The sequence below is a fragment of the Balearica regulorum genome, chromosome 31 (assembly GCF_011004875.1).
Source record: "Balearica regulorum gibbericeps isolate bBalReg1 chromosome 31, bBalReg1.pri, whole genome shotgun sequence".
In the NCBI taxonomy this organism is placed as follows: domain Eukaryota; kingdom Metazoa; phylum Chordata; class Aves; order Gruiformes; family Gruidae; genus Balearica; species Balearica regulorum.
The window spans coordinates 17,984-27,185 of NC_046214.1; the positions used below are offsets into that span (position 1 = coordinate 17,984).

A 9,202-nucleotide genomic window follows, 5' to 3' on the forward strand; every position below is an offset into this window, starting at 1 on the left:
TCCAATTCCTCTGGCTTGTTCTTAGCCATAACTGTATCAAGGAGAGCCCAGGCTGCAGGCACCTCCCTCAGGAGATCCCCTTTTATTGCAGAGAGGCTATTAGGAAGGCAAAAGGTGACACATGGTTCTTCAAGGATCAGACACAACAGGAGAGAGCCTCAAGAAAAGTGCTATGAACCCAAGCAATTACCTCTAAGGATGATTATCAGGGGGAAAAAAAAAAAAACAAACCAAAAATGGGGAGAGGCCTAAAAGATGTTCTGGGCACTCTGCAGAGAAGGGGAGGCAAATTACTGTTGGTGGTGCAAGGTCCATTGGATTAGTTTCCTCAAGGCATCCTTGAGCTCCTGGTTCCTCATGCTGTAGATGAGGGGGTTCACTGCTGGAGGCACCACCGAGTACAGAACTGCCACCAGCAGGTCCAGGGATGGGGAGGAGATGGAGGGGGGCTTTAGGTGAGAAAATATGACAGTGCTGATAAACAGGGAGACCACGGCCAGGTGAGGGAGGCACGTGGAAAAGGCTTTGTGCCGTCCCTGCTCAGAGGGGATCCTCAGCACGGCCCTGAAGATCTGCACATAGGACAGCACAATGAAAACAAAACAACCAAAACCTAAAAAACAGCTTAATATAAGAAGCCCAACTTCCCTGAGGTAGGTGTCTGAGCAGGAGAGCTTGAGGATTTGGGGGATTTCACAGAAGAACTGGTCCAGGGCATTACCCTGGCAGAGTGGTATAGAAAATGTATTGGCCGTGTGCAGCACAGCATAGAGAAACCCACTGCCCCAGGCAGCTGCTGCCATGTGGACACAAGCTCTGCTGCCCAGCAGGGTCCCGTAGTGCAGGGGTTGGCAGATGGCAACGTAGCGGTCATAGGACATGACTGTGAGAAGGAAATATTCTGCTGAGATCAGAAAGTAAAAGAAAAAGACCTGTGCAGCACATCCTGTGTAGGAGATGGCCCTGGTGTCCCAGAACAAGTTGGCCATGGCTTTAGGGCACAGTGGTGGAGATGGAGCCCAGGTCGAGGATGGAGAGGTTGAGGAGGAAGAAGTACATGGGGGTGTGGAGGTGGTGGTGGCAGGCGATGGCAGTGATGATGAGGCCATTGCCCAGGAGAGCAGCCAGGTAGATGCCCAGGAAGAGCCAGAAGTGCAAGAGCTGCAGCTCCCGTGTGTCTGCGAATGCCAGGAGGAGGAACTCAGTGATGGAGCTGCTGTTGGACATTTGCTGGTTCTTGGCACAAGGTCTGGTTGAAAAAAGGAAAGGAGAGGGAACACTTAGGACACACTCCTCTGAGCAAAGCTACTCCATTTTTCATAGAAATACCCAATAATCAAAATGCATTTCCTTTCTCTGGTTTGTGCTGGCTGAGTGTGTTGTGAGGAGCTGAGGAGTCAGCTGTGCTCAGCTGCAGTGGGTACATGGAGCTGGCTTCTGACAGCTCCAATCTACACAACTCATGTCAGATGTAATCCACCTTTAATGGAGAAATTAAATCTCTGCACTCATGATTTGGAAGAGTGCAGGCTGCACAAGAGAAGCTTAGCATGTCCTTATAGGAATGTTGTCTGTGTTTTTTATTTTTGACCATTACATCAGGGGATTTTTGCTCTGAGGGGTAAACTCATTTGCTGATAAAAATGGGAAGAGTCTTGAGACAGTTCACATGAAAGGGGCTGGGGTCTTTGTACCTTAATGCAGAGTCAGGAGAGCTGCAGTGTCCATTAGACCCCTAGTGAAATACCCTGCACATTTGATTCTGTTGCCTTGAAGGTGACAACAAACATAAATTACTCTCTAAAAAATAGAACAAAACAAGACTCTAAGGAGAGCAGAGGAGTCCTGTTTCAAAGGGCAGATCTGCAAACTGTTCACTTTCCCAGCCCAGAGGTGGAATTACGATTGAGAGAGAAGGACACAGCCCCTCTCAGAGAGAAGCAAAGGCCTCTGAGAGGAGAGAACTGACCTCCAAGGGAAAGCTCAGCACTCCCTGGGATCCTACAGCACAGCCCTGCTCTTCTGGGGCAGCTCCCAAGCCCAGCAGCACAGGCAAAGCAGACAGTCCGATGTCCTGAAGATGGGATGTCCTAAAGGCAGAGTCAGCTCCTTGCTCAGCAGACAACGCCCAGCAGACATCGAGAGGGAGGGACCAAAAGAGAGCAGGCTGAAGGCAGCCTAGCCCAGGGCTTGTCTGCAGTTTCCTCCCACTGCCTGCCCATGTCTCTGCTGCCTGGAGCTGTCCCTGCCAGGAGCTGTTGCTCTGTCCACACCTCTCCTCCCTGTCCCTGCTCACAGAGCCCATCCCACCCTCTGTGTGCTCAGCTCTGCCCTGCAGACCCCTCCTGGCAGCAGGGCACTGCCCAAGGGGATCTCAATGCTCCTTGAAGAGTACCCTGGGAAATGTCCCAGGGGTGATCTGGAGCTGTGAACAGCCCTGACCCACACAGCACCCTCTCAAGAGCAGAAGGACCCTGCCCTGCCCTTCCAGGGGGTCGCTCCTCCCACCCACAGCTTCTCCCTGCAGTGCCCTGGGGAGCTCCCCGGGCAGGCTGAGTGCTGACCCTGGCAGGCGGCAGAGTCCCTGCCCCGGCACACAGCCCCTGGGCTGCAGGGACCCTGCTCTGAAGGACACAACTGGGCACCCCTGGCTGCACACCTGCATTCACAGCCAGTCAAACTTGCCTCTGCACAGGGAGTCCACCTGGCAGATCCCATCAGCTCTGGGCTCTGCCAGCTTGAGGAGATGCCTCCAGGAACCCCATCGGCATTGCCCTGCACCCAGAGACTCACCGTGTCAAGGGCTCTGAAGATTTCTCCTTCCGTGAGCTCTCAGCCATCCTCCCATTTCCAACTGCCTTTCAGCTCTCTCTGCCTCGCTGTTCTCCCCTCGGTGCCTGCAGGCAGAGCCCTCAGCCCTGCTGGGCTCTGCAGAGGAGCTGCTCCTGGGCAGAGATGTCTCTCTGCAGCACAGCCCACTTGCCAGGAGCTCCCTCTGTCCCAGGAGAGCAGCAGCAGAGGAGCAGCCCAAGGCGGCATGTTAATGACCCCTCTGGTGGGTTTGGGGATGAGTCCATGAAGCTCAGACCCTGAGAGGAAGCTGATGAAACCTCTCAAGAAGTCAAAGTCCGATGCAACCTCCACAGTTTCTTGGAGCATTACTGGGTCCCCCTGAGGGCCATGACTGACAAAGCAACTCTGGGGCTGGTTAGAGCAGGAAAGTGGAGGCAGTGAGGACAGGGAGGCAAAGGAAAGCAAAAGATGCCTCTGATGTTGAGTAAAGCTGAGTGTATTTGATCAAGCCAAAGGGCCAAGCCCTGGCCGCCAACCCCTGGGAAGGGGAGATCCTGTCCCTCACACGTGTCTCAGGGCTCTTCCTGGGCCACTGTGATGTGGGGATGTGCAATGCCTAGAGCAGGACTACCACACAATCTTTCTCAGGCTCACAGGTTGTGACAAGGGGGCGATGAAGTCCTGGTGCTCTAATGAGAAGATGTCTCCTCACAGGCATCACCTGCAGAGAGAACAGCCACAGCCCAGCAGACCAAGACCTTGGCTGTGTTGGGGGCTTTCAGCCTTGCCACTGCCCCCAGATGCCTCCACCACAGGATGTCCTACGGTGTCCCACACCTGCACCTCTTTCCCTGCAGGAAAAGGGAAATCTTGGATGCCCCCAGCTGCACTTGGTGCCATCTTTTCTTTCTCATGATGTTTCCCAGTTTTCAGAAAAGCTCCACCATCTCGGAAACCACCTTTCAAGCAGTCTCAGGCTACTCCTAGACTGCCCTCAGCCTCTCCACCACTGGGCAAAGGGGCCAAAGAAGCCCAGGTCTCCCAGCCCCTCCACACAGCCCATCTGCTTCAGGCCCCAAACTCCACCTGGCCACATCTCCTCTGGCCACTCTCCAGCTCCTCCCAGCTCCAGCAAAAGAGGGAGCCAAGAACTGGGACAAAGCCATGTGTGGGGGTCCCTACCAGTGCGGTGTCAAGGGCCATAAGAACTCCCCTGCTCTGGGTGACCATGCTCGTCCTAACGCAGCCCCGTATGCAACTGGCCTTCTTCACAGGGAGCAGAAACCCCTGGCTCCTATGGTGTCCCTCGCAGTTGCCAGGCCCTTCTCCTCAGAGTCACTCCTCAGCACAGCAGGTCCCAGCTGGCCCTGATGGACAGCTTGGTTCTTCTCCCTGAGGCCAGACTGGCCAATTCTCCTTGTCAACGTCACGAGGTTTCTTTTGGCCAAATCCCCGAGTTTCTCCAGGTCCCTCTGGACTGAAGCTCCGTTTGGTCAGCGGTTAATGTTTGTGTGCGGGTGGCTCACCCTGATGGTGGTGTAGTCTCACAAGAGAACAGCATGAGGAGTTGCAGATCTCTACAGACCCAGGTAGGAATTGCCATGAGCAGAGTCTGCAAAACACCAAAGGAGGGTACAAAGCAAGCCAAACCAGGGTCAGCGGGGAAAGGAGAAATGAGGGTGGGGCTGTTTTGTACACTTGGTTGTATTAGTGGAAAATGTATAGCTATGTAGACACACAGACAACATGGATCCCTCCAGGAGCTGCTCTTAGACCTTCCATCTATCCAGGCGCTGGCCCCAGGATCACCTCAGCTCCCCAGTTCCCCCACGCACAGACAGACACACACGTACAAATGACTCTCTCCAGCCCAGCAGCGCAGCACCATTGAGGCTGGAAGGCAGCCAGCTTCCACCTTCTCTGTGCTTCCTCTGCATGCTTGGTTTTCGTCAGGAGCTCCTTTCTCATCCATGTTTTCCTCTGGCCACTTTTTCTTGACTTTCTGCATTTGGAGTTCTAAGAGGAGATCCTTAGCCATCAATAGCTCTCTGCACCCTTCTCTGCAGGACCATATCCCATGGGATTCTTCCAAGCAGGGTGCCCAGCAGGTCAAAGTCTGCTCTCCTGAAGTCCTGCTCTTGGCCTTCTTCCCTTCTCTCAGGATCCTACACTCTGCTTTCTCACCCCGACTTTTACGTCTCTGACCAGGTCTTCCTTGTACGCATGAAGTCCTGCAGGGCATCTCATCTCTTCTTTTCTCCACCCTGCTCCCACCAGCGAGTAGCTTTGGGGGCAGCAAGGGAACTTGCTAAAACTCCAGTGTGAACAGGAGTCAAATGGACAGTGACCTGTGGATAAGTTCACACTGGAGGTACATCAGCTGAGGTGATGGTTGCCTTTGGAAAAGCCCGTGCCAGAACATGTACACACCAGTGACCGCACAGCCAATAATCCAATAATCCCCTTTGATCTTTAATGGCTTGAGTGATAACAGCCCTATTTTGCAGTTGGAGTAGATTGTCCCTTCCAGCTTGAACTGCTCCTGTTCTGTTCTGTTCTGTTCTATTCTATTCTATTCTATTCTATTCTATTCTATTCTATTCTATTTTATTCTATAATATTCTGGTCTAGTCTAGTCTAGTCTAGTCCAGTCTAGTCTGGTCTATCCTATTCTATTCTATTATGCTATTTCCTGCCTGTTTCACATCTTTCACTTTTTCATAATCTTCTGAGATTCTTTCTGTTATATGCACTCTGTATGCACCCTCTCACCAGACAGAACAGGAATGACAATAAAAATTCTCCACCAGCTCTACCTGCCAAGGAACTAACTGTGACCGTAACATGGAATTTACCCCTCTCTGTTGTGCATCACTGGAGTACAAAAACTTACCTGGGACAGATGGCATCACTTCTCTCCACAGCACTTACAGCTATGCTCATCTGTTGTTTAACTCTAAACTGGTGTTGGGGGGTTTTTTGTTGTTTTTGTTTGTCTGGTTTTTTTTCTTTTTCCTTCATAAAAGAGATTTTGATCAACTTTCTGAATATCTCCTTCTGTTACAATCATCATAGAATGGCTTGGGTTGGAAGGGACCTCAAAGATCATCTAGTTCCAGCCCCTCTGCCATAGGCAGGGACACTTTCCAGTAGACCAGGCTGCCCAAAGCTCCATCCAACCTGGCCTTCATACCACCCAGGGATGGGGCATCCACAGCTTCTCTGGGCAACCTGTTCCAGTGCCTCACCACCCTCACAATGAAGAATTTCTTCCAAACATCTAGTGTCAATCTACCCTCTTGTAGTTTAAACCCAATTCCCCTTTGTCCTGTCACGACACTCCCTGATAAACAGTCCCTCTCCAGCTTTCCTGTAGGCCCCCTTCAGGTACTGGAAGACCTAGAAAGAATTAGATCTCCCCAGAACCTTCTCTTCTCCATGCTAAACAACCCCAACTCTCTCAGTATGTCTTCATGGGAGAGGTGCTCCAGCCCTCTGATCATCTTCCTGGCCTCCTCTGGACTCACACCAACAGCTCCATGTCTTTCTTGTACTGGGGACCCCAGAGCTGGACGCAGTACTCCAGGTGGGGTCTCATGAGAGCAGAGAAGAGGGGCAGGATCACCTCCCTCGACCTGCTGGTCACGCTGTTTTTGATGCAGCCCAGGACACGGCTGGCTTTCAGGGCTGCAGGCGCTCATTGCCGGCTCATGTTGAGCTTTTCATCAATCAACACCCCCAAGTCCTTCTCCTCAGGGCTGCTCTCAATCCATTCTGCACCCAGCCCGTAGTTGTGCTTGGGATTGCCCCGACCCATGTGCAGGACCTTGCACTTGGCCTTGTGGAACTTCATGCAGTTCACACGGTCCCACCTCTCAAGCCTGTCACGGTCCCTCTGGATGGCATCCCTTCCCTCCACCGTATCAACCACACCACACAGCTTGGTGTCGTCGGCAAACTTGCTGAGGGTGCACTCGATCCCGCTGTCCATGTCACCGACAAAGATGTTAAACAGTTCCTGTCCAAATACCAACCCCTGAGGAACACCACTCGTCACCGTTCTCCACTTGGACATTTGAGCTGTTGATCACAAGTCTTTGAGTGCGACCATCCAGCCAATTCCTTATCCACCGAGTGGTCCCTCCATCAAATCCATGTCTCTCCAATTTAGAGACAAGGATGTCATGCGGGACAGTGTCAAATGCTTTGCACAAGTCCAGGCAGGTGACGTCAGTCACTCTTCCCTTACCCACCAACACTGTCACCCCATCGTAGAAGGCCACCAAATTTGTCAGGCAGGATTTGCCCTTAGTGAAGCCATGGTGGCTGTCACCAATCACCTCCTTGTGTTCCATGTGCCTGAGCACAATTCCCAGGAGGATCCGCTCCATGATCTTGCCAGGCACAGAGGTGAGAAGTCCTCCCAGTGACACTCCAGTGCTGCCAGTGAGGGTCAGAGTGCTACCCCAATTCTCCCAGTGCTGCCCCAGTACTCCCAGAGCAGCTCCCTGACTCCCTGTAGTGCTCCCGGTTCCACACCACTGCTCCCAGTGCGGCTCCCTGGCTCCCCTCGGTGCTCCCAGTGCCGTGCCAATGCCACTCATTGGCTCTCTTCAGTACTCCCAGTCCCGCCCCAGTGTTACCAGCGCAGCCATAGTGCTCCCAAATCCGCCCCAGTGCTCCCAGTATGGCTTACACTGCCACCTCAGTTCTTTCACTGTGGCTCCTGGGCTCACTCCTAGTGCTCCCAGTGCTCCCATTGATGCCACAGTGCTACTCCAGTGCAGCTGCCATGGTCCCAGTGCCTGTCCCTGGCTCACCCAAGTGCCCCCAGTACATCTCCCAGTGCCAAACCAGTGCTCCCAGTGCAACTCCTGGACTTCTCCCAGTGTTTGCAGTTCAGCCCCAGTGAGGCTTCCTGGCTTTCCCCAGTGCTCCCAGTGCCACACCATTCCTCCCAGTGCTCCCTGGGCCAATTACTGGCTCCCCCCAGTGCTCCGGATATCTCCCCAGTACTTCCAGTACAGCTCCCAGTGCAGCCATAAGTGCTCCCAGTGTTTCCCCAGTGCTCCCAGTGTGGCTCCCTGGTCCTACCAGTGCTCCCAGTTCCACCCCAGTGCTCCCAATGTGGCTCCCTGACTCACTCCAGTGCTCTCAGTTCCACCCCAGTACTCCCACTGCTGCCCCAGTACTCCCAGAGCAGCTCCATGACTCCCTGCAGCGCTCCCAGTGCTGCACCAATGCTCCCAGTGTGGCTCCCTGGCTCCCCCCAATGCTCATAGAACAGGCCCAGTGCTGGGGTTCAACAGGCCACCCAGAAAGAGTCTGGATTAGCCAAAGCTTTGTATTTCAACACACAGCCCATGAGGATGGAGAGATATCAGTAAGGGTAGGAAGATGCTCAAGTGAGAGCAAGGTTGGCAAGCACAGTGGATGTCCACAGCCTTCAGGGAAACAGGTGCAGGCATAGGACAGCATAGGACAACCTGTGGTGGAGATGGTCAAGGGAGATGACAAAGCTGAAAGCCCCCAACAGAGCTGAGGTCTTTCTGCCATGTCCCCACTAAACCCTGCCCCAGGAAGAGCCCTGAGCCCTGTGTGTGGGACAGGGCCTCCCTTCCCAGGAGCTGGGGGCCAGGGCTTGGCCCTTTGGCTTGATGAAGCACATCCAGGTTTCCTCAGCATCAGAGCCACCTTGCCATTGCCTTTGCCTCCCTGTCCTCACTGCCTCCACTTTCCTGCTCTAACCAGCCCCAGAGTTGCTTTGTCAGTCATGGCCCTCAGGGGGACCCAGTAATGCTCCAAGAAACTGTGGAGGTTGCATCGGACTGTGACTTCTTGAGAGGTTTCATCAGCTTCCTCTCAGGGTCTGAGCTTCATGGACTCATCCCCAAACCCACCAGAGGGGTCATTAACATGTCGCCTTGGGATGGTCCTCTGCTGCTGAGCTGCTCCAGGCTCCTGGGATGGAGGGAGCTCCTGGCAAGTGGGCTGTGCTGCAGAGAGACAGCTCTGCCCAGGAGCAGCTCCTCTGCAGAGCCCAGCAGGGTGAAGGGCACTGCCAGGGTATCTCAGGGAGATGAGCAAGGCAGATGAAGAGCTTAAAGGTGGTCAGGACTGGGAGGCTGACTGGGAGCTCTAAAGAAGAGAAAGCTTTGCAGCCCTTGACACGGTAAGTCTCTTGGTGCAGGGCAATGGAGCTTTCGTTCCTGGAGGCATCTCCTCAAGCTGACACAGTCCAACGAGTATGTGATCTGTAAGAAGGTGGCTATTATTAGGCAATTTTCAATAGCTGTGAAGCTACAGCGTGTAGCTGGAGGTGCCCAGTTGTGTCCTTCAGAGCAGGGTCCCTGCACCCCAGGGGAATATTCTGCCTTCCAGGGTCAACTCTCAGCTTGCTCAGAGAGCT

The 9,202-nt window shown here is 53.6% G+C and overlaps 1 pseudogene; it reads right to left on the minus strand.

Moving 5' to 3' along the window:
- Positions 1-1,227, minus strand: LOC142598803 (olfactory receptor 14C36-like; annotated as a pseudogene).
- Between the last annotated feature and the right edge of the window lie 7,975 nt (positions 1,228-9,202).